General features: G+C 36.3%; 1 protein-coding gene across 1 annotated transcript in view; it reads right to left on the bottom strand.

Moving 5' to 3' along the window:
• Positions 1 to 25238, bottom strand: part of LOC126821931 (alpha-mannosidase 2x) — a 164111-nt gene extending 138873 nt beyond the window's left edge. The window contains exon 1 of the mRNA XM_056101171.1: positions 25106 to 25238. The gene's annotated coding sequence lies outside the window, so the exon portion shown is untranslated. The remainder of the gene's footprint in view (positions 1 to 25105) is intronic.
• Positions 25239 to 27644: the final 2406 nt, after the last annotated feature.

Here is a 27644-nt window from a genome sequence, read left to right as displayed (position 1 = left end):
ACAAAAAGCTAACATCAAATCATCAAGATAATTCACAAATAACCTGGGTTGACAGTCAACACAATCAGGTAACATCATATCATCAAGATAAGTAGTAGTTATTAGCACACTTTCCGAGGTGTCGAGGCGGTTCCCGACCAAAACTGTCCTGATATTCACCGATACACCGAGGAAAGGTGCTAATAACTTACTTACATCACATTTCTATCAAGTATTGTGAAGCAAAATGTGAAAAATAGTATTTATTATCGAGTCGCTTCAACCGAAAAGTGACAAATACTTTCTGCTCTTTCATTATTTATCCCTTTCTGAGCCTCACGTTACATTTCATGGTAGAATGATTTCACAGTGGAGAGACGACCTGAGTAGTATTTACACGTGCGTCTTGCTATGATACTCTGAGCGTAAAACAATCACGTGTTTGTTTAGACCACGTCGTCAAAACAAGGTGTCTATGACGTAGAGGACTGCAATATTATTAAATGTAGTGTAAAGGAAATGGGAAAGGTGGGTCATTCCTGGTGAAAGTATGCATCGGCGGATGGTTCTTCCGTTGAAATTTATTTGTAATAAAGTTTATGATTTTCTAGGCGTTTTTTTCATCCTGCTTATTTTCAATGCCTGTGAAGTGTCCAGCAAGAGAACTGCGCCTTCTATCATCACAATTAATTAAAATAATTATTCAATATTCTAATTTATATATTTTGCATATTAATATAAATCAAACCAAATTATGAAATAGATGCCAATTGAAATGTATAATAATTGATTTTTGTAATATGTTGTTATGTTAATTTAATGTCATTGTATAAGTTTCTGAGCAAAGTTACAGCAATATTGTGGAGAAATGGGGTTTAATGTCCACAAGACACACACTAGGTCATTTCGGGACTTACACATGGTTCAATTTTATTTCAATAATTTGCTTGCACGTAGGGGTCTTTAGCAGTGGGAGGAAACCGGAGGACCCGGAGAAAACCTGCGAGATTGGACAGGCGACCCTACTCCTTGTCACGTACAACCAGGGGATTGAAACCATGCTAGTTGACTCAATGACAGACCTTATGATACAGCGCACACGTGCTAACCATTCAGCCATCCAACCCCCCTCAATACAGTATAAGACAAATTTGATTAGAAATGGTTCAATAATCATTTCAATCATATTTATATAATTTTATACTTTATCATTTATTAATAAACTAGCAGGATACCCAGCTTCACCTGGGGCCGAAATTCGCTCGGGACCCAAATCACCAGTGGGCCCAAATTTCATGGCCTAAAACATTCATTGGGTCATGCGGGTTAATTTGTGCGGGTGGAGCGCGGCGACAAAGTGTGATTTGCCCCAGGCCCAAATTCGATGGTCTAAAACATTCAAGTGGTCATGCTGGTTAATTTGATACAACATATGTGGGGGGTGGAGCGTGGCAACGAAGTGTGATGGGTGAACACACATACCGACATCTTTGATTTTATTTATATAGATAACCATTTCCAATTTATTCAATGTGTGGTTTTATACGTGGTTGATCAAACTGAGCAAGATACCAAGTGCTGGAATAAAAAAGTTTAGACAGATGTAATATTTTATTCTCAAGGTTAATAGTAATGAATTTCTAGATTCACTTATAAAACCTGTTTGTCTATAACTCTATTTCTATATTTTAATCTATTCCGCTCCAAACCCTCGAGTTTATTTCTTAAAATGAAATGGTTTTCATGGGTTTAAGTCTGTTATCAACTTCTGTAAGCCGGAGGCTACTGGATACTCAACATATGTGTAACAGTGATTGCAAGAAGTCTAAATGAATTTCTATTCAACTTAGCTACAAGTTTTATTTACAATTCAAGTTATTTTCTGCACGTCTTATGGTTTCAAGAAATATTGATTCTTCTTTTCGAAACTTTTGTAAGTAAAAACACTTTTCACATAACCGTGTTTAATGGATGCAGGTGTTTTTTTTTCTATTAGGGTGAGGAACAATGATGTTAAATTTGATGTGTCCAAACATTCAAAATTTTATTTCCTTATGTGGATAACATTCAATAATTGAAATAACATATAAGATCAACCAATCTAAAATAGATTTCTCTTGGCAATATGAGGGGGTGGGTGGCCAAGATTAAAAAAATAATTTCTTTAGATAAGATATGTGGATACAAAAATTCATTAGTTGAAATAAGACTTTACATAAAAGTAAAGCAGCTTTATTAAATCGGATTTTTGGTATAATGCAAAACAATTCTCATATCTCCTGTCAATATCACACTGTTAGTGGGTGTTGAACATTTTTGTCATTATGATCAAATCTTACAATCTGGACAAGTATGAAAAAGAGCTAACCAGAACTGTAGTGTATGGAACCTTTCACAAGGGACTTTTGAAGGATGGACAGATGGACACAGGTGACAACAATAGACGTCCTCATTAAATGCAGACATGAATGTTACAAAAATATAAAATTCGGATTTTAAGTATTTAATGACGGTAGAAACCCCTGACTAGAGTCTTTTAAAATTCAATTAATTTGTTGTAGACGAGAATAGTAATGGACGTGCTTAGAGACCAAGACATTCATTTATTTTCTAATTATAACCTAGAGATCAGACAAATTAAATACAGCAAGTCAGTAAATTGTTTCTTATCTTGTCTCCATATTTATCTTGGGGCTTTTTTCCGGAAAACTTACAGACCCACATCACGTTCTTTCTGGCTCCTGGTCACCTACAGATTTCTTCATCAACTATAATTTGCGCATAAAATGACCATATGAAAGTGGCATTTACTTTTAAATAAATTAAATACAACAAGGCAACAAATTGTTCCTTCAGGAAAACTTAAATGTCCTACAGATGCAACAGCACGTTCTTTTTGGCCCTAGGTCACCATAGATTTTCCCATTAATTTTCGTCTATTTGACCGGCTCTTAACTTTTTCCAAAATGTTCATAGGGTTGAACACTTTCTACCACAGAACTAGCAACGTGTGGCAATGCCAATGTCTAGCTCAAATGCATGTACAAGACATTAATTTGCCAATGTTTGTTTTTAGTTTTAAAATTTTCACTGGGATAAGCCCCTGGAACGAAAATTTAGCTAAGTACGCTGGCAGTCCCCCACCAATATAAATTCCATTCTGATGGGCCTTTTCATTCATATACCAATTATTTCATATACCAATAAAAGAAAATTATCGTAATCAAGAATCTGGTCACATATTTAATAACTATTATAGGTTATCGTTAATACTTTAAGTTGTCTCCTTCAATCAATTAACTCACCAATCTGTTTTATGTCCATCATATTACATGGCAATAGTTCATAATATTAGGAAGAGTTTGGATGATCAAATCAACATGGCTGTCAAGATAAGAGAATTATATCTCATCATAATGAATAGCAGAATTCATCAAGGGTATATGGCAGACATTTGAGATATTGGATTGATGAACTTCTTTTATTTTAGGGGAGTTGGATGGCCGAATGGTTAGCACGTAGGCGCTGTATCATGAAGTCTGGCATTGAGTCAACTGGCGTGGTTTCGATCCCCTGATTGTACGTGGCAAGGAGTAGGGTTGCCTGTCCAACCCGGTGGGTTTTCTCCGGGTCCTTCGGTTTCCTCCCATGGCTAAAGACCCCTACGCTCAAGCAAATTATTGAAATAAAATCAAACCATGTGTTAGTCCCAAAATGACCTAGTTTGTGTCGATCATTGACTTCTGTTTCATCACTAAATGAATGAATTAAATTAAGTTAAATTAATAACATTAATGAAAACTGTTAACCAAGCCTCTGTTTATTGTGCGCACCCTCACTCCCACCTCTGTTTCATCACAAAGTGAAATGAAATGAAATGAAAGGGGTTTAACGTCCTACTGTTCAGCTCCTAAACTGGGCTAATGAAGACTGGCATACACCATACAGTGTGCTATGAGGGAAATTTTGCCCGGGCAGCGGCGCTACGGTCTACTCTTATATCAAATTCCAACTGCCAAGGGATCTTTTACGTGCACACCAATATGTACACGGGACCTCAGTTTTTCGTAACATCCGAATGACTAGACAGCTGTCCTTGTCAGGCCCCTCCGTCCTGCATCACTGACAAGGGGGAACCACAAAATGAATGAATTAAATTTAATTACATTATTAAAATGTTCATTGTGTGCACCCCCATCCCTTCCCTCCCACCCCACACACACACACACATTAATCTGCTCATTTTCATAATTACACTCCCACTCATGAACAAAATTTCTAGAATTCATCCTAGATCATCTATTTCTAACCACTGGAACTTGAATCAATCTATTCAATCAATCAAGGTGTAACTTATCAGAACTCTCATATTGGCTGTATATAAATATGGTTGAACTACCCCTCTCATCTACGGAAGACATTAATACAAAAAACAATCTGATAAAAGAGAAATAATTGGGTGGGAAGGTCATAAAATATAATATAATACCTGTCTTATCATTCGACCATCTCACAAGCGATCTCGTATTTTACTTGCGGGTGGAGATATGTGCCTTGGAGTGTGAAAGGAAAGCAAATTAATCAGACGGTACTTCGAGGTTTATTATTAATTAATTATCTAACGAACGGAGTGTTATCCAACTGTGTATATATATATATATGTATATACCATGTTCGTGCTCGTGTCTTACAGTTTTGTGCATGACAAGAAATCTCTGAGTCTGTCACTAGAACATCATCGCGGAGACAATTCATAAATTTCTAATTTTCTTAATAACAGCAAGGTGTTATTGATAACGCAATGGTTCAATATAGATTTCACTCTTCAGTTGTTGAATAGCAGGTTAGGTCTACGGTGGTTGGATGGAAGTGGCACTTGTCAGATAATAAATTTCTTTTTTCTTATTCTTGTTATCAACTTTAACATCTTGTTTCACATGAGAGAGAGAGAGAGAGAGAGAGAGAGAGAGAGAGAGAGATGGGTTTAATGTCCCCTTGACATAAACTAGGTTATTTCGGGATTAACACATGGTTCAATTTTATTTCCGTAATTCGCTTTACATGTAGGGGTCTTTAGCAGTGGGATGAAACCGGAGGACCCAGAGAAAACCCACGATGTTGGACAGGCGACCCTACTCCTTGTCACATAAAACCGGGGAATCAAAAACCACGCCAGCTGACTCAATGACAGACCTTATGATACAAAGCACACATGTTAACCATTTGGTAACCCAAACCCCCCTGTCTAGCGAAATTCACCTCATAGCACACTGCAAGATGTATGCCCATCTTCATTAGCCCTGTTAGGATAGAAAAGGACATTAACCTCATTTGATTTGATCAGATTCCACTACAACACTCAACTATTACAATGAGTGCCAATCTACTGATAAACCAATATTTAAAAAAAAAAAAAGCAAATTACAAATTTAATTTACCTTGTACATAATCAATGTTTTTAATGATGTTGCCATGTTTGTCTTGTTGTTGAAATATGTTCATCACTGTAAAATATTTACCTAATGTCATACAGCACGAGAAAAACTCATCATGTCGTGTTAATAAATGATAGACCGGTACATAATTTCAAAACACATTTTACCCTGAGTTTACACAACACTAGAAGATATGTTAAAGTTTTATAAATGATACATAATTTCAAAACACAGTTTAACATGAGTTTACGCAACACTAGAAGATATCTTAAAGTGTTATAAATGATACACATGATTTTAAAACATAGTTTGAAACCACGCTGGAGAACACTGTGGAACATTCTTGACCAACCGCTAGAGGGTCACGGTGGCCGAGTTGGTAAGATGCCGGCTCGCTAGCCTGGAGGTGAGTGTTCGATCCCTGCATTGGCCGTGAAAATTCATCCAGATTTTCTGAGTGGTTCCCCCATGTCAATGATGCAGGACAGATGGGTAAATAAACTGAGGTCCTGTGTACACATTGGCATGCACTTTAAAGATCCCTTGAATTTGATATAAGAGTAGGCCGTAGTGCAGCTGTCCAGGCAAAATTTCCCTCATAGCACATTGTATGGCATATGCCCGTCTTCATTAGCCCAGTTTGGAGTAGAACAGTAGGACATTAAACCCCATTTCATTTCATTTTAGGATCTCTAGGTCAGTGGACTTGGCACCATGCCCACTACACACAGTGCCACTCTTCTCCTTTAAATGACATGCAATGAAACATTATCGAGAATACAAACCTTCATTAATGACATATTTAATATTAACAGGATAAAATTTATGTTTGGGTTGCATGACCATTTCGCTTACATTTTTTGTTAAAAAAAACATTTTGTAATTATTATTCTTTACATGTACCTGTTGATGAGAAGCCATGACAAGAAAAAACATGAGACGCAAGATAACATTAAATATTTTCTCTTTTATTTTCAATGCTAGACTTCACTCAACATGCAAAGCCTTTCAGCATTATGGACATTAATTACACCATAATATTTGCATTAGAAATATTTCAACTTTATGCTTTTCGGGTTCTTTAATGAGCTTACGCCCATGCAGATGCAGGCCTATCAATGCAAACTTTTGTTGTAATTCTGACTTTTGTGAGCGTTTAAGAGGATCAAGCTTGACTTGAGTAATCGTAGAAACTATTTTAATGGGGAATTCGAGATTTGCTGTTCCCAGGAAATATCAAAATGGGTTTGAGAAATTTCTGCTTTTAGAAATGGTAGTACATCAGGATTAATTTGACATTCAATACAGTTTGGTGATTCAATCGATGATGGGTTTATGAGGTTACATACATGATGTGGTGAACGCACGTTTCTGCACTAGGACATTTCGGCATAAGATATTTCAACCTAGGACATTTCGGCCCGTGGACGATTTGGCCTAGGACTTTTCATCCAATCGCCAATTTCACAAAAAAAAATAGTTTTATGAATGTTTTGAAAGTGAGTAAAGTAAGTTTTTAAAGCATTTAAAGGGAAGACCATGTCCAGTAACTTGCAGATTCAGATGTTTGGTGCATGGACGATAACTACGCAATGGCATAGTATATCTGTGCAGTTGTATGTCATCCAAGGTGATGTATCAGGAGTTTTTGTTCGTACTTTTACAAAGAAAGACTCAGACAACTTAAGAATTAATATTTCGTTTATTAGAGGAGCATGGTTGTGACCCATCAACTGTTATAACAGACTTTGAATGCTCTGTAGATTTTACTCTTCATGCAGTGTATGGACTGAGATGTCATAGGCCAAAATGTCCTACATTCAGATGATGCACGCCCTCTTCCCCTTAAAGAGTTCCCTTAAAAATAAATATCTTGTCTCTTGGCCTCAGTGAACAGATGCTCATATTGCTCAAAAAGGCCCCTTCCCCTCCCTCCCTTCATTTTTAAAAGGCTGGATCTGCCTTTTTCTTTTGAATATGAATAAAACTCTAGGTTCCACAATTCTTCTTGAGATTCCTCTCAGGAAGAGTAATTATGATCACTCATTGCATAAGGTCAGCTTCAAAATTTATTCATGAAAATTGATCTGAGATTATCGTACGTTTTTATGCCATAAACATATCATCAGGGCCTGCTTTAAGCCAGTTTTTGGACCCACATTAGGAAATGAAATGAAATGGGGTTTAACGTCCTACTGCTCTGCTCTGACTGGGTTAATGAAGTTGGACATACGACATACAGTGTGCTATGCAGGAAATTTTGCCCGGGCAGCGGCACTTTGGCCTACTCTTATATCAAATTCCAACTGCCAAGGGATCTTTTACGTGCATGCCAATGTATGCACGGGACCTTGGTTTTGCGTCCCATCCAAACAACTAGACAGCTGTCCTGTGCCACTGACAAGGGGAAACCACGTCATAAAATCACGATGAACTTTCTCGGCCAAGGCAGGGTTCGAACACCCGACCTCCAGGCAAGCAAGTCAGGGTTTTACCCATTTATCCACCGTGGCTCCCGACCCAAACTAGAGTAATCTACTCTAGTCTTTTCAAGTAAAACACTGTAATACAAAATATAGTAACTTTTAATAAATCATTTCACTAAAAGAGACCTTAGCTTTACGACTCAGGTCTGCCAAATGGGTCTTGCAACCGCCAAAGCAAGCCCTGCATATCATGTGCTCCATGGAAGAAGTCTGGGAAATAAGTAACCCCTTGACCCCCTTTCATCTACATCTACCCGGACTTGGAATCCCAGTAATAAGTGAGCAAGATAATCTCTGAACTTTATTAATATGTCTAATCATATCACAACTCATGAAATCAAAGCATACTGATTGTCCATATTTTACAAGTCAGACATCTTGTCTAGGAAATGGTGCAACCTGGGAGTATCCTTCAACAACACTAAACTATATAAACAATAAGTATCTTTCATACAGCTCACCTTTTAAACCAATGAGAACTATCTTCCAGTCACATTAATTAGACCCTTGAGGGGTAAAAATTGGAACGAAGCGAAATATGTATCACTTTTTTAGTACCAGTATTGTCTGATAATGACTCCTCTGAGCAATGTTGTTCTCATCAAATAGATGTAAAATCATAGTCAAAGCGTGGGAATTACTTAGAGAATTTGGAGAAAATGGTGTTTTTATGGTGCATTAATTTTACACGTATTTAAAACAGATTTTGTACGTCGTTTTAATAGGCTTGTAATGAAACAGTTTTCATTAAATTTAGTTGTAGATTTAATTGAACAATTTAAAATTGTCATTTCTGTAATGAAACAGCCTTCATTAAATTCAGTTGTAGATTTAATTGAACAATTTAAAATTGTCATTTTCAATTTCCTGTTAATATCTCAATTAAAGTTTCACATAATATATGCTACAACATTTGAAATGTAAACTTGTTGCGTTTCTTCATTTCCAGGCTAATTGTGTTCAAATATGACAAAGTGCAAGAACTCTGTTTCCCATAACATAATCCTCGACATCTCAAATTTTTAAAACGCTGATGTCCAGGCAAAATTCTCCTCAAATGAGACAACAGCATAGGTTCACCCATGTACACATTGGTATATACAGCTCAAATTGTTAAAAGTATGTGGTGGGGGGGAGGGGGATGCTGCTGTCTGGATAAGATTCTTCTCTGTCATATTCAAACTGTAGAAAAATTATTTACTGGATTCAAAATGAACAAAGTTTTGTGTTGGCTAATGAGACATAAATCAACATTCAATTCTATAATCCAGGAAAACAACAGAAGAAATCATGACAAGAATCCTAATTGGAATAAGGTGGGATTCCATCAAAGGTCTATTTTTGCATCAAGGTGTCTTGTAGGTATTTACACAGATACCCTTTGGAGTCTATTTTTGTGCTCGGGTAAGGATCATCTTGGTAATTCCAGAAAGTTTTGTCAGTCTACAAAAAAAATCCTTAAGTGGATGATAGAAAAACCAGCAATGGTATCATTTTGTTTCTTCTTTTGTATCAGAATTAATTTCACTACGGTAGTTTTCTTTTTCTTAACTATTTATTTATTTAAAGGGGCATTGTGGGAGATTTTCCGACGTGGTCAGTGGTCACCCCTTGTAAGAGAGAGAGAGAGAGAGAGAGAGAAATGGGGTTTAACGTCCACTCGACACAACTAGGTCATTTCGGGACTAACATATGGTTTAATTTTATTTCAATAATTCACTTGCGCATAGGGGTCTTTAGCAGTGGGAGGAAACCGGAGGACCCGGAGAAAACCCACGAGGTTTGACAGGCGACCTCACTCCTTGTCACGTACAACCGGGGATTCAAAACCATGTCAGTCGACTCAGTGACAGACTTTATGATACAGCGCGCACGCTAACCATTCAGCCATCCAACCCCCCCACCCCTTGTAAGACGGAGGGTCTGACAAGGACAGCTGTCTAGTTGTTTAAATGGGATGAAAAACTGAAGTTCTGTATATACATTAGCATGCACATTTACGATCCCTTGGCAGTTGGAATTCGATATAAGAGTAGGCCATAGTGCCGCTGCCCGGGCTAAATTTCTCTCCTAGCTCCTAGTACACTGTATGGCGTATGCCCGTCTTCATTAGCTTAATCGGAGCAGAACAGTAGGACGATAAACTCCATTTCATTTCACTTCTATAGTCCAGTTATTGCACAAAAGTAGGATGTTTCGATAAAATAAACAATATTATGATGCAATAGGATTTAGTACAAAAGAGGAGGTTATAACAATTGCACCAGATAACAGTACAACAGTTGTTCCTTGTATTTATTTGATAGGAAATCAAAGCATGTGCTGAAAGTTCTAAATGTTGCCAGAAGAAATTATATGTTTAGTGGAGGAACTTTGATGGCGGTAATAATATTTGGAATATCTGCAGCTCATCAACAATAGAATGTCGATCTGCGTATTTCTACAAGCACCTGTCTCAAATCAACACGTCTGCAATCTTCACACTTCTGCTACTTTCATATTGCCATAATGGTAAAAGAGATTGAATGATATAAGACAGACGCTCAGAGGTGGCGTCAAAACCGATACAAGAACAAAGAAAATATTTCATCCATTTGGAAGTCAATTACAGATGCATTCACCTTAATCTCTTAGCCCACCCTTTTGATACTTGAATCCCCAAAACTAAGCCTCGCATTTCACTCCCTTCAGCTACACCTTGTAAAGCACAAAGCCAGGTGTTCAATCCACAAAGAATCGTCTCAATTTTCCAATAACAGGTATGAATCAATAAACACAGGTATTGCTAACATTTCATAATACCTTTGTAAATCGGCAAACTGACTTTGGCCATTTGTTCCGATAACGGTAATTGTATAATTAGGAATTATGGGAATGATGATGATATATTTATTAACCTATTTCAAGTGGTAAGTTAGTTCGTATTAAAACCAGGTGGCGCTTGATGAGAATGATTAAATCAATTTGATCTGAGGTAGGTCGGACATATTGTTTGCGTTACCATTGACCAGATGAGCTATCTCCTTCTATAAGGAGGAATTACTGGACTCAACAAAATGCGACCGTAATAACATAGTTGTCAGGTCGAAAAGAGAATAAAAAATAATTTCTTTAGTCTTTGTTTAATCAATCGCAAACAGGAAAGTATTCTATTACTTCATCTGTTGCTTACATAGTCAAAATTTCTGTGGTATTCCCAATAAAGAAATGACACAAGTAGAGATTTCGGCTGCCTAACCTTGTGAGTTTTTTTGCAAATCCTCCAGTTTGCTCCTACTGCTAAAGACCCATATATGCAAACAAATTATTGATATCAAATTTTTACGATATGTTAGTCTCAAATAATCAAGTCTGTGTTGAGTGGACATTTCTCTTTTGAAAGTGACAATATCTCTTTAACATATTTTCTTGTTTTGTGTAAACTCGTGTTAAACTGTGTTTTGAAATTATGTACCCGTATGTTAACACGACATGATGGGGTTTTCACATGCTGTATGACATTAGGTAAATATCTTACATCATTAAAAACATTGATTATGTACAAGGTAAATTAAATTTCTAATTTGCTTTATTTTTAAATATTGGTTCATCAGTAATATGATTAGTGTTGTACTGGAATCTGATCAAATATTGGTTCATCAGTAATATGCTTAGTGACTGGAATCTGATCAAATAAATTGAAATGAAATGAAAAGTGGGTTAAAGGGACTATCCCGATTTGAACAGAGTGTACAAAATAAAAGTCCGAGTACGTATGAAATTTAAACGCCAAAATAGAGAGGAGTGTTGTATATACCCCTTCTCAAAATTTTAGCTCAAAATATTGAGTCGTTTGGACGTGAACTTCAAAACTGCTTATCCGGACACGTAACCGTTTTAAGATTTCAGGTCAATTTTTCAACGGGTGACCTGATAATCGATTCCCGTTCCTTTTGAGGTTTATACATTGAATGACCCATGTGTAGGGTGGCCCTTGTACTCACAGAAATACAGTCCACCGCTGATAGTTCGAGACCACCACTGAAGCGTGCACATTCGCCGTGCCGAGACCAACTTTCTGACAGTATGATACTATAAATAGCCATGGCACGTGCAATTCTCTACAAATCTATCAACTATTACAGCCGTAAAAAAATTATTGTTGACGATTTTGAATAGCAGTAAAATTAAGCTTCTTGGTTATTACAGCAGATTTAGAAATTACGTTCGTTTCATTTTTTAAATCGCTTTATCATTAACTGTACCGTTAAGAGCGGCATCTTTTGGTTTAGTACAAATAATATCTCTGAATCACTCGGGTTAGACAGGAGCATGATACTAGCAGTAGTTTCATTTTACTTTTACAAGCTTCTTAAAACGATTGTTGAGCTACCTAACGTGCTTATTTCTAAATTCAATTTCTTGTTCTAGCTTTCTGTTATGTTTCGTAAAAATGTAGTCTTGATTATCCCGACCTGTCAATCAGACGTAGAATGGTCGATAGACTGGTTAAGCGAGACTAATTTCAAAAGAAGGGCACGTAACCTATCTTTTACTCAAAAGTGTCTGGATGTTATGGACGACTCTTGGAACCAGTTTTCAGTCTATTATTTATACATGATTAATGGTCATAGCTTATTAAGTACAACATGATCGTTTTTTTAGTGACTATAATTGTGTGAAACTGATTTGAGGCTTGGCATATATATAAATATTGTGGCGTAATTGTCGAGATATATGGAGATATTTATTTATGGTGGGTCACCCTACCATGTGCTATACTTGATAACGAAAGATAAATTTCACCGACACATTATTTTTATAAAATAAAAGTCTTGGTTATATCCAGACACCGCATAATACAGCTTGGGATGCTGATTTCCATTTCCAGATGAAGATTGATGGGTTTAAGTTGTTTGAAAACGTATCACGTATATTGAGTTAGTTGCTAGGCCCTAAGGTAGAGGCTTTTATGGAATTTTAACCCCAAATTAAGCAGTTTTATTCTCCAAAATATTATCGGGATTGGCCCTTTAAGCGCCTTACTGTTCTGCACCAACTGGGCTAAAGAAGACTGGTATTATGCTATGAAGTGTTCTATCAGTGAAATTTTGCCAGGATAGTGGGGATACAGCCTACTCTGATTTTGAATTTTCACTGTCAAGGGTTCTTTAACATGCATGCCAACGTGTACATGGGACCTCAGGTTTTTGACCCATCCTAATTACTACACACTGTTACATGTCAAGTTCTTTGCCTTTGCACTGCTGACAAGTGGAAACTATGCTGAAAAATACTGAGGAAATTCCCAGCCAACTTTGGGATCCAACCCCAGATGTCCGGGTTAGTATAATATAATGCTAAAAATCAGAATAATGTTAAAAAAAAATGGGATAATGCCAAAAATTGGGATAATGCCAAAAATTGGAATGATGCTAAAAATTGGAATAATGCTTAAAATTGAGATAATGCTAAAAAAAAATAGGATTAAGCTAAATATTGGAATAATGCTTAAAATTGGCCTATTTTTTGACAATAAATGGTGCTGATCTGAGGTGAACAAAATAGCAATCTGATTGAAACACAGATCCTATTTCGTTTTGTTTGTTTATAGGTCAAAATTTCGTTTTATTTGTCTCCACTACACTAGAATCTGGAAGTGTTGTTATATAACCCACATTCTGTTTGATGTGAGGGATTAGACAATGAAACGGTCTGTTGTGGTGAGTTTTTGTCGTACAGTACATGGAACTGTGGGTAGACATTCACAGCGAAAACAATTTTGTATTTCCAATTACCCATAGGGTTAAAAGCCACTTGTATTACCCCTGACACAACCTCTCACTATACCTTGCCAGATCTTTATGCAGTGGAGGCCATCGAAAGTATAAACAACAAAATGAAATATAGGTCTGTATTTTAATCAGATTAAAAAAATAGTCAAAAACTTACCAAATTGTACAGTGAATGTCCTAGTTTGAATCCAACCAGGGGTTTGACTGAAAAGATATTATCAAATATGACAAGCTAAAACAAAATAGCACAATATTTTCAACATATATATCTGTTATTGGGTTGGGTTAACAGTCGTCCATATGATGGATTATGGGGAGAAATGTTTGAAATTGTTTGCCTATCAAATGTTGTCCATAATTGCAGTAATCAATCAAAATCTGTTGTTATCATTGCTTAGAATAACAAGATAATCTTTACTGGTATAATAACAAGAAAATGGATCAGGGGGTATCCAAAGGGTCATGGTGACTCTCTGTGATGCCCATTTTTTGAAAATTCATTTGTCACCTGGTGGTTGTCGATCGGTCCCTATTCACAGATAATTCCAAAATATTTTACTAACATAAGTGCTCTTTCCCGGCTGAATCACTGAGATCCAGGCGTACTTGCATTGTTACATGGATTCTTCCACCTTTCTACCACTTTCAGTGAAAGGTTTATTTATCATACTACCTTGGAATTTTATTCAAAATATACATAGACAATTGCAAATAATCAAACTAAACTGTGAGGGGATGCAGTGAATTGCCCAGATTCATAAAACTTAAACTGTCTTTCTACAGGGGGTGTGGGGGTGGGGGCAAACATGGACATAATTATACAAAGATACACAACTTCACAAAGACATGAACGAATTGAATACAAAAGCTCCTAAACATTTTAATATTCTAAATTTTTATTCATCATTAGTATTATAAATTGTTGTAAATCATTCAGTTTATAAAAATTTGGTTCACGATCTAGAATTAATCTGAACAGTTTTTTTCATTTTTCGTCATGTCTTTTGCAAATTTGTTATGAAATGAATTTCGTTGACATATATTACACAAACGATCGTTTACATCTAATTTTAAATATCTCCCTGTTTCAATTTTCAATTTATGTGCGCTTATTCTTAGATTTGTTAGTGCTTTTCTGTGTTTTGAACACTAACTCATAGAAACATGTGAATCCTTATCAACTGAAGGAAGTCAGGCTATTTTGGTGTTTGACATGTGAGTAATGGTCAGATTAAAGGAAATAGTTGTAGAACACGATATAAGTAAAATATATAGAAACTAGAACCAATCTGTAAACACATTCTGATAACCCTTGGAGTAGAAACAGTTTATTGGTCAGCCACTATTTATGATACTTCTGTTGTAACTTGTTATACTACCTTTCAGTGGGATTATTATAAATATTAGAATGGGATGAAGAATTGGTGAATACCTACTTGAGACATGGTCGTACAATGTATTACAAGGTTATTAATCTTGAAAAGTTGTTTTTCTCACAATTAAGTCATAATATCCAGAGAAATCTTTTCATATTAAGAGAGATATCTTCAGACTTTAAAATAGGATCCCAAATAAGACCTTTTAAAATTTAGAAATGGGTGGGGGACTGGAGTACCCATAGAAATCCCAAGAGAGAGAGAGGGAGAGATCTTTAGACTTTAGAAAAGGGTGGGGGACTTGAAATGAGTACCAATAGAAATACCAAATAAGAGAGAGAGAGAGAGAGAGAGAGAGAGATCTTTAGAAAAGATTATACTCAAAGACATGAAAAAGAGAGAGAGAGAGAGAGAGAGAGAGAGAGATCTTTTAGACTTCAGAAAAGGGTGGGGGGACTGGAGTACCCATTGAAATCCCATGAGTATTGACACATGATCTTACTCCTTGTAACAAACATGCGTCTAAACCCATGACTTGCATCCATAACAGGCCTCTGGATCTAAAGAGATTATAACTTTTCACATTTTTCTCCACACACAAATCATGTTAAGTCTCTGCCTCAACTCCAAATTTCACCAGTTGGGTCAATATTTTACATATTTTTTTTTTATGACAATCTTTAGAACAATTATTCCTAATAAGTCAAATTCTAAGGTGCTTATTAACATATAGAAGCTATAAATTTAACTGTATGTTGTGATTTTATACAGTTCAGTTCTTTATTAAATGGCATGAAAATTGAATGTAAAACAAGACGCAAGTGACAACCCAACTAAAACAAGACCAAAGTGACAACCCTACTAAAAGACCAAAGTGACAGCCCTACTAAAAGACCATAGTGACAACCCTACTAAAATAAGACCAAAGTGACAACTCTACTAAAATAAGACCAAAGTGACAGCCCTGCTAAAACAAAACCAAAGTGACAGTCTTACTAAAACATTACCAAAGTAACAGACATGCTAAAGTCTTGCTAAAACAAGACCAAAGTGACAGCCCTGCTATAACATGACCAAAGTGACAGACCTGTTAAATCATTACCAAGGTGACAGACTTTGGTAAAACACCCTGTCAGCCTCTGTATCCATTTTCTTGATGTATTTATAGCGTGGAAGGGAATTGAAATTTAGTAGAAATTAAGTGGAGGAAAGATGGTTCTTGGTTGAATCTTGGCCTTGCCAATCACAGATGAGAGCACTTATTCTGCAATAACCTGTGATAATGAAATGAAATGGGGTTTAACATCCTACTGTTCTGCTCCTAACCTTGGCTAATGAAGATGGGCATACGCCATACAGTGTGCTCGGAGGGAAATTTTGCCCGGGCAGCGGAACTATGGCCTACTCTTATATCGAATTCCAACTGCCAAGCGATCTTTTACGTGCACGCCAATGTGTACACGGGACCTCGGTTTTTCGTCCCATCCGAACGACTAGACAGCTGTCCTTGTCATGTCCTCCGTCCTGTATCACTGACAAGGGGAAACCATGCCGGAAAATCAGGATGAACTTTCTCGGCCAATGCAGGGATCAAACACCCGACCTCCAGGCTAGCGAGCCAAAGTCTTACCCACTTAGCCACGTGATCCCACGTGTCCAAGTGTTTCTGTTGTGAGTTTTTAGCTGTGTATATTGTATAACAAAAGAAAGTGACAATTTGTAGAGATAAAGAAGTTCAAACAAAGGTCACCATGTTGGAAAGTCATCATCATTTCACGGATCATATTCAACTTGTACAAAATAATCTGTCAAAACAAAAAAGTAAAATCTGATTCAACAAGAAAATATTAGCCAATAATAAATCAGATTGAATCAAAGAGAGAAAGAACCAGCCAATAAAGAAACAGATATGGTCAAACAATAAAATTATTAGCCAATAACAAATCAGATAAGATGAAACAAACAAATGTGTTGAGCTTTTTTACGATTTTTTTTTCTCCATACAACAGGTAAGTTTGTCAACAGGACATGTATTTACTCGAAGATAGAATCAAAGATGGCTGTTGTAAAACATCACTCATGCCACAGGTTTTAGATTATTATCCTGAAAACTACAAACGAGATGAAACCGTACTCTGAAGGTATGACTGACGGCTATCAATCATATTTGGTGGATCTGAACAGATGCAGAAAACATGATGATCACTGAGGTCAAGCAAAATAAATTGTTAGACGAATATTTATCATTCATTGAGAGAGAGAGAGAGAGAGAGAGAGAGAGATGGGGTTTAACATCCACTCGACACAAAACAGGTCATTTCTGGACTAACATATTGTTCTATTTTATTTCAATAATTCACTTGCACAAAGGGGTCTTTAGCAGTGGGGGGAAACCAAAGGATCCAGAGAAAACCCACGAGGTTGGACAGGCGACCCTACTCCTTGTGACGTATAACCGGGGAATTGAAACCACGCCAGTTGACTCAATTACAGACCTTATGATACAACGTGCACCTGCCAACCATTAGGCCAGGCCACCCTCCTTTATTATTCTTTAAAGAAGTTGATCATCATTGGCATATTTCAGACAATATCTAAAATATAATCAAATTGATTATTTAACATTTAATTAAAGATGAATTATGCAAGAGGTAAATCTGTCTATTGCCATAGGTTTTTCTTTTGGGCCATAAATGTTATATATTATCAATTACACATTTATTAACTTGCCAAGACCATAATCAACTCTTAATGCCATCAGATGCTCTAGATTTTGAACGGATTTAAAACACTATTAGTGGTCAATGATTTAAATGAAAATGGATAAACAAGACTTTGTTTACTATCGTAACAATGGAAGCAATGACAATCAAGACTCCCCTATTCTCAAACCGCTATAACGTCGCTCAGACTGAAGTAATTTGACTGAAACTTTCAAGATATTCCCTTCATCATCTAGTTTTTAACTATTATACCGAGAACTGTCAGCTCTTTATCGAAATCTTACATAATGCATCTTTAAGAAAGCAAAATCTTAATATCAATGGCAGAGGTCAAGCAAAAAAATTGTTTGCTGTTTGAACCAACAATATATCATTCCTTAAAGCCGCTGATTGTCCTTTGCATTTTTTTTTTGACCATATCCATTATTTTCACACATATCAGCGTTAAATAATCTTCCAGCTCTGATTCAATCAGATAAGGGATCCATCAAAAGATTTTACCCATCACTTGCAGTTAATGCTGAATATTGGGACAGGTTCAATTCATCAAATCTTTGTAAATACCAGGGGTGGATCCAGAGTGGGGGTTGTGGGGTTGAACCCCCCCCCGCTCAGCTACATAAAATTTGTTTGTAAATCAACATTTTTTATGAGAAAAGGTTCTCGGCCGTGTGCTTTATCCTTTATTGTCTCACTTGGGACAGGATGGGCACTCAAAGCACGAGATAATGATATAGACATTATGTGATATCAAAATTTATGCTTTGCATCCATGAAATTGAATCACATTTTCATTGTATTAATTCATAATAAAAATTGACGTCAAACGAGGTGTTGAATTTCTCTGTTTAAAAAGCTCAATGTGTATGTATATACGCCAAAATAATGATAGAGGCAATGCGGGAGGGGGGGGGGATACCTGGCAAACCCCCTCCTGCAAAAATTCCTGGATCTGCCCCTGAATACTGAATACAGTTGAGATATTTTTGACTGATATCCCTGTAGTGATTCAAATTTCATAATATTGTAGTTTGTAACAGAGAGAAATGGGGTTTAAAGTCCACTCGACACAAACTAGATCATTTTGGGACTAACATATGGTTAAACTCTATTTCATTATTACCCTTGCGCAGGGGGGTCTTTAGTAGTGGGAGGAAACCGGAGGACCCAGAGAAAACCCACAAGGTTGGACAGGTGACCCCACTACTCCTTGTCACATACAAACAGGGAATCGAAACCATGCCACTTGACTCAATGACAGGTCTTATGATGCAACGCGCACGTGTTAACCATTCAGCCACCCAACCCCCCTTGCAAAACATTAAGCATCCCTTAAATGATGAACAGCGGCTTTAAATGTACAGGTATAAAACAATGATCAGTGGCCTGGGATGGCATATTGGTCTAGAGTGTCACGCTTTGACCTCTAGCTGGTCGGTCACCTCTGGCTTGCGGTTGTGATTTCGATCCCTGGTGTGAGTGTATGCAGCTAGGAGATAGGGGTGCCTTCTCAACCTCGTGGGTTTGCTCTGGGTACTTCGGTTTCCTTCGGACACCTTGTTTGCGATATCACCATCGTTGGAAGCAGACATTAAACACTAAGAACAACAACAACCTTATAAAGATATTTACATTCTCTTTTTCAAACCTATTTTTTAAACTGCTACACAGGTAGGGATGCAAGTGGTGAAAATCTAAAATATTTCCTTCAAAAATGTATTTTTAAACCCATTCTTAATGAGGGCAATCTACATCTTCTAGCCTACTAAATAAATATGACTACAACAATTATTTTCATTGGACAACAATTATTATTTTAACGTTATTTAATTGCTTGTGGAACACTTCAACATTACAGAAACTTTGATTTCTAAATTATAAATTCCTGACCCAAATGTTTTTTCTAAAAAAAAACAATTTCAAAATCACCTGTCTGAACACTTTACAATATAAGCAATATTATTTACCGAAATGTGGTTTCTAGTATCACTTTTTTCAATATCACCTGTCCGAACGTTTTTACAATACAAACAATTAACACTGGTTAAGGTGGCCTGGCTGCAGGTATATATCTTTCATGGCGATGACTGTTTAATACTAATAGTTAACATACGGTCGTCAGCCATGTTCACAAGATCAAACGAACACCACCAATATTTAGATGGCAGCACCGAAAATTAACATTTTTGTTTATTACAAACAGAAAACAATTATGAAGGGAAAATAACATTTATCAAGAAAAACAATTTGTATGTGTGAAAGTTAATGAGAAGCTGTCAGTAAAATGGTGGCTGAGGGTAAGGTGAAATGGTGGTCAGAAGATAAGCAGAAGTCATATTTTACACGGAGTTATGAAGACCAGGTGATATATCGGTGTTTAACGGAATAATGACCCATGTTGGTGTAGTTTACAACCCTAAAACAATCTCTGGTTCATTACATTCAGAACACACACAATCTTGTTAATCATGCACCTGTAGGACAAGATGGCCATCATTATTAATTATCAACTACAAAAAAACCTCAAGACCAACAGAACATGCCAAACTTGATTATTAATTATCAACCACAAAACACTTTAAGCAGTTCAAATGGAATGAAATGTAAGAAATGGGGTTTAACGTCCTACTTCGACTCGGCTAATGAAGACGGGCATACGCCATACAAGGTGCTATGGGGGAAATTTTGTCTGGGCATTGACACTATTGCCTACTCTTATATTGAATTCCAACTGCCAAGGGATATTTTATGTGCATGCTAATGTGTATGCGGGACCTCTGTTTTTTGTCCCATCTGAATGACTTGGGTTTAACTTTCTACTGTTCTGCACATGCCATGCAGTGTGCTATTCTGGAAATTTTGTCCATGCAGTGGTGTGTCTCTCAACACCAACTACCAAGAATTCTTTTACATGTACACCTCAATTTTTCATCCCATTCATATGCTGTCCCTTGCCAGGCCCCATGTCCTGCACCACTGACATGGTGTAACCATTCTGAAAAATCCTGAGGAACTATCTCGGCCAACTCTAGGATATATACTGGGACATCGTATTTAGCAAAATATTTAACTAACTAGATACACACGAAGAGTAATTAATAAAATCAATCCAGTATGCAATTTATCGAAGATGCATGACGTCATAATCTCTCCTAGAAGGAGAAGAAAAAAATTCAATTTACTATAAAATTATTACAGGGACAGACTAATGAAGATGGACATACACCATATGCAGTGTGCTATGAGGCTCAGACTATTGAAGATGGGCAATTAATGGGCATACACCATACAGCGTGCTATGAGGGTCAGCCTAATGAAGATGGGCATACACCATACAGCGTGCTATGAGGGTCAACCTAATGAAGATGGGCATACACCATACAGCGTGCTATGAGTGATATTTTCATACAGAGTTGTAACATAGGCTAGCCTGTTCCTCAATCCTTTTCTGAGAATAAAATATTGTTTTGTCTTCTTCATTAAATGTTAAAATATCGATTTGAATACCTTTGAGTGTGAATTAAATTGTTTAAAACCACCAGAAACTATTATCTAATAAATGAACTCACCACAGATCATAAAAGGATGTTTTGAATTATAGTATTCATGTAAAAACGTCCTTTTCTTTCAGTTGACATGTACTGTGAAGTTGTAGTCTTATTTGATTAAATATGCATAATTTTGTTATACAATTTTCCAACACTTAGAGGAAATGAAACTATAAATATTTAATAATCTTTCCTTTTATTTATTGTATATTGGTATTTGTACTGGTAGTGCAGTAGGACTGATAGAAAACCATTAGATAAACACACATATACTACTAATGGCACAAAATACTGACATTGCATAATTATACTCAAAGACATGAAAGAGAGAGAGAGAGAGAGGGTAATGGGGTTTAACGTCCACTCGACACAAAACAGGTCAGGACTAACATATGGTTCTATTTCGCTTGCGAAAAGGGGTCTTTAGCAGTGGGAGGAAACCAGAGGAACCGGAGAAAACCCATGAAGTTGGACAGTCGACCATACTCCTTGTCGCATACAACCAGGGAATCGAAACGACGGCAGTTGACTCAATGACAGACTTTGTGATACAATGCACACATGTTAACCATTCATCAGTCCAACCCCCCTTTATCATTCATTAAAGAAGTTGATCATCATTGGCATATTTCAGACAATATCTAAAATATAATCAAAATGATCATTTAACATTTAATTAAAGATGCATTATGCACGAGGTAAATCTGCCTATTGTAGGTCTTTCTTTAAAGAGAGAGAGAGATCTTTAGAAAAGGATGTGGGACTGGCAGAGTACCCATAGAAATCCCAAAAGGTTATACACTACTTGTAACAAACATGCTTACAAGAGAGAGACAGAGAGAGAGAGATTTTAGAAAAGGGTGAGGGGACTGGAGATCCCAAAAGGTTAGACACAAGATCCTACTTCTTGTAACAAACATGTGTCCAAACCCATGACTTGCATACATGACAGGCCTCTGGATCTAATGAGCTTAATTAATGTCCACTCAACACAAACCAGTTCATTTTGGGACTAACAAGTGGTACAATTTTATTTCAATAATTTTCTAGCGCATATGGGTCTTTTAGCAGTGGGAATAAAAACTGGAGGACCCGGAGAAAACCCATGAGGTTAGGGAAGCGACCGTACTCCTTGTCACATACAAGAGTGGGATTGAAAATACACCACTTGACTCAATGACAGACCTGATGATCTTAAGTGTGTGTGTTACACCACTTGACCACCCAACTAACCAGCTTAAAAGGAGACAAAAAGAAAAAAAGATTTACAGAGATATTTGAATTCCACTTGACTTAGAAAAAAATGTATGACTATCATTAAGGACTACAAGACTCTTTCTTTACTCACAAAGGCTAAAAAAAATCAATTTACAAAATCAATCTGATACTCCTGTATTTGTCCAACAATCGTCGTATTTAAATTCACATCAATTCTGATTTCATTTAATTACAACCATGAGATTTTTTCTCTACAATCCTATCGTTAAATAAATTGGATTTCAATTATTTGCTAGTCAGATTGGAACATGTATACCTGAAGTCCACATGTCACTTCGGAATCATGCAAGCACACCATTACTGAATATAAAGATTCCGATTGCATTCATTCATGGCATCAGGAAAAGGGGATATTTGAAGAATTAGCGCTATGTTAACAATAGTTTCAGTCAATAATGCGTGATTGATTGAGCTTTAAGCTGATTAAGATAGAGGCTGTGTGCTCCTTAGGGCAACCCGTGTGATTTGGTTCATAATATTCTTTTTAATCAACGCCATAATTCTTCGGGAATTATTCTGTTAAGGTATCGACAACATTCCAACTTAGGGACACCCTGATTAGAAGATTTCATTCCCTGAAGCCATAACTCATGTCAAGTAGGACCTGTCAGCTCGTTCCCTGGGCTTTTTTTGCGACCAGAATTGATAAAGGGTTACTACAAGTATATACATATATATGCCTTCAATTTCGATTCCAGTGACTTGACAATATCCTCTAAGCCGTCTACTGTAAGTCAGATGGATAAGTTTCTATTTATTAAGTTTACTTTATCCCACATTACAGGATATTACAACATTTATCTTCATGTTTTTTATCTTTTAGAATTCAGTCACTTAGAAATTTGTCTTTAAATAAATCTTCTTTACATTATCAAGAAGCTTTTAACATTTTTTTTTTAAATCCGAAAAAAACAGATACACATCTTTATAAGGTACTCAAAAGTGAATTTATAATGTATTCCATTGTAAAACAAGAAATTATTGCCTGTAAGAAAATAATGCCAGCCAGAGTTTATTGCATGCAAGAAATTATTACCAGTTAAGAAATTATTACCAACAAGAAAATATTGCCAGTTGAAATTAATGCCAGCCAGATTTATTCCATGCAAGAAATTATTACCAGTTAAGAAATTATTACCAACAAGAAAATAATGCTAGTTGAAATTAATGCCAGCCAGATTTATTGCATGCAAGAAATTATTACGAGTTAAGAAATTATTACCAACAAGAAAATATTGCCAGTTGAAATTAATGCCAGTCAGAATTTATTGCATGCAAGAAATTATTACCAGTAAAGAAATTTTTACCAGCAAGAACATATTGCCAGCAACAAATTTTTACCAGCAACAAATTTTTACCAACAGGAAAATATTGCCAGCATTAAATAATACCATCAAGAAATCATTACCAGCCAGAATATATTGGCAGTAAGAGATTGTTGACTGCAAGAAATATATATATGCAGGCTAACATTAGGTCTGCTATATCAACCTTGTAGTTTTTTGTGGTCAGTTATCTTTTATAGATTTAATTGATAGTGATCATGGGGGATCACGTGGCTAAGTGGGTAAGACACTGGCTCGCTAGCCTGGAGGATGGGTGTTCGATCCCTGCATTGGCCGAGAAAGTTCATCCAGATTTTCCGGAGTGGTTTCCCCTTGTCAGTGATGCAGGACGAGGGTCTGACAAGGACAGCTGTCTAGTCGTTATGATGGGACGAAATACCGAGTTACCGTGTACATATTGGCATGCACGTAAAAGATCCTTTGGCAGTTGGAATTTGATATAAGAGTAGGCCGCAGCGCCGCTGCCCGAGCAAAATTTCCCTCAGAGCACATTGTATGGCGTATGCCCGTCTTCATTAACCCAGGTTAGGAGCAGAACAGTAGGACGTTAAACCCCATTTCATTTCATTTTCAATAGTGATCATGAGCAAGTGCCTTACTCAGTGAGCCATCCTGGGCCCTGTTTCTCGAAATCTTAACTAAAGATAAAATCTAAATTTTAGGACATACTTCAATTTTGATTGGTCAATCACTAAAATCAATTTTGATTGGTTAATCACTAAAATCAATCTAATATTATCCAATCAAATTACTAAAATTTGGATTTTATCTTAGTTAAAATTTCGTGAAAAAGGCCCCTGGCTCCCCCAAAAAACTAACTGATATAATCAAGGTGCTTGACATTTTGTCAGGTACATCTAAAACCATTATTTCCAGACCTTCTGATATTGCATTAAGGTTGATAAAAGCTAATGAAGATGAAACCGTACAATAAACAAGAGTGATTGACAATTGACCTTAGTGTACCTTTCTGCCATTAAATCTTCATCTTCACTGTGAATTACTGGTTATTATAAATTAATTTGATTCAAAGATGACACCCAACAACATAAAGAAAGTGTGATTGACTATCAACAGTAGTGTATCTTTCTACCATTGTTTCTACCATTTCTCCATTGTTAATTATTGGTTATATTATAAATTAATTGGATTCAACTCACCTGTGTAATCTGATTACAGGTGGGAGGAGTTTGTAACGGCCAACATTCTCATTAATTTTCTGGTAAATAACAGCATAGACCATGTCCAGGAGGAAATTACACATTGATTGAGAAAATCAATGAAAGTTCACTTCTAAATCTGAAGCATCAAAGAAATGAATCTTCATTTAATTACTGATGTGTACTTATATTGTATATACACTAGATACAGGCCAGGTTAATTAATTTTTGGTTCTTCTTGGTCTCGTTAAATAAATAGCCACGCTCAAGTTTCGTACTGCATGTCATTTCTTTTAAATTTGGAAGTAAAACCTTTTGAGAGAGAGAGAGAGAGAAATGGGGTTTAATGTCCACTCGACACAAACTAGGTCACTTCGGGACTAACATATGGTTCAATTTTATTTCAATAATTCGCTCGCTGGTAGGGGTCTTTAGCAGTGGGAGGAAACCGGAGGACCCGGAGAATACCCACGAGGTTGGACAGGCGACCCTACTCCTTGTCATGTACAACCTGGGAATTGAAACCACGCCAATTGAAAAAGCTTTTGAGAAGAGCAATATTTTTAAATTATATTTTCCACCCAACAAAATAGGACACAAAATTTGTAATAGATGTTCCCAAAAAACAAAAATTCAAATTGGTTTTTTTTGTTGGGCTGGATATCCCAGACTGTGAACACAAATTCAACTTGGCCTAGCCTAAGTGTATATAAAGGGCACCTGCATGGCCGATCTCTATACAGGTATAATAACAATTAGTATTTATTTATTAACAGACTTCCTCTGGTCACCGGAATCACACAGATAATCAGGTTTGATTTGGTCAGTTGTAATTTCCTGTCAGGATACAAATAAAATCCTCCTAGTTTATCAACAAAATTACTTGCAGCAGTCCTGGTAATCAAAATTAGTACTTCTTATTTCATTCAGATTTAAGCTTTTGGTAGGGTCTAAAAAACTGTAAATATATTCCTCATCAGTTATTTGTTCTGTTACTTATATCATTGTGGTTGGTTAAAACTATTCCTGTATCTCTTGGTTAGGGCTTGACAACGACACTGTATCGTACAATTTAAACCATAAAAAAATTGGTCTAGAGTGTCACGCTTTGAGCTCTAGTTGGCTCTAGTTTCGATTCCTGATGTGAGCATATGTGGCTTGGAGATGGGGGGGGGGGGGGCCTTTCCAACCTGGTGATTTTACTCTGGGTACTTTGGTTTCTTCCCCCAGGAAAGACCCATAGGAGTTTGCTAAACTCTAAGATAGGGGGAACTTTTCAACCCTCGTCGATTTACTCCAGGTACTTCGGAAAGACCCCTGTACATGTGCTAAGCATAATAAAATAAGACAACTTATCTGCAATATCAACATCGGTAGAAGTGGACACTAAACGCTAATAGAAGAAGTTGCTATGAACAAGAGACTCCTTGTTAGTATAAATATCATTTAGTAGCACAAAAACCATTTCCATTATACCTAAATATTGATTTTAATCTATTAGTTTCAAATATTAGATCATCACAGGTATTCTTCTGAATTAGCTTTCTATTAATTTGATAGAATTGACTAAATTCATACTTTTTTCCCCAGTGCTTTTAGAGAAATAATTTGATTTGAAATTGAATGAATTCTGTTGTCAGCATGCACGTTATAGAATAGCAAGGCTTTAATAAGGCTATAATGGGTATTTGATTAACTGAAGATGAGTTTGTGGGATTTTTTCATGAGAAAAATAAAAAAAAAAAATAGTGAAAGAAGAAAAAATTAATGCATTTAGTAATTGAGTAATGGTTGCTAGGCTAATGAAGTTCCTGTTTTAGGAACACCAAACGAACAATGACATTTACTTGATCATTTTAAATGGCAGATGTAAGATTTTGAATGAAGGGAGCTCAGACTCCTGTCTTTTACACTTCAAGATTTCTTGCTGTATTTAAAACTGATTGTCTGTGGCCATCTTTTTTTTCCATTTTTTTTATTGTAGAGAATTAATCATATTATGTTTTATGACAAACAGCTGCTTATATTATCAAAGAGATGGAGTAGACAGCATTTTAAGCAGAAGTTATTAATTTTCATAATATTTTACAAAATTTTCATTCATGCAATATTGTTTGCTTTAGAATTAATTACTAAGTTGCACATCAATTTGAATGTTTACTCTTCAGAAATTCCTGTTAAACTTTTTGCTTCGTATTTCTTGGTTAAACAAAATAATTTAGAAACAAAAAGTACTTCTTTGCTCCCATAGGCTTTTGGTTCCACATTTTTTAAACCGAGGTCCCGTGTACACATCGGCCTGCACGTAAAAGATCCCTTGACAGTTGGAATTTGATATAAGAATAGGCCATAGTGCCGCTGTCCGGGCAAAACTTCCCTCATAGCACACTGTATGGCGTATGCCCGTCTTCATTAGCCCAGTTCGGAGCAGAACAGTAGGACATTAAACCCCATTTCATTTCATTTCATTACCACATTTTTAAGTTTTAAAATTCTAAACAAAATATTGTGTATATTATTTCATCAGTAGCCCAAAGAG

Source organism: Patella vulgata, chromosome 5 (assembly GCF_932274485.2).
Source record: "Patella vulgata chromosome 5, xgPatVulg1.2, whole genome shotgun sequence".
NCBI classification, from domain to species: Eukaryota; Metazoa; Mollusca; class Gastropoda; family Patellidae; genus Patella; species Patella vulgata.
This window is presented reverse-complemented; position numbering and strand designations above follow the sequence as displayed.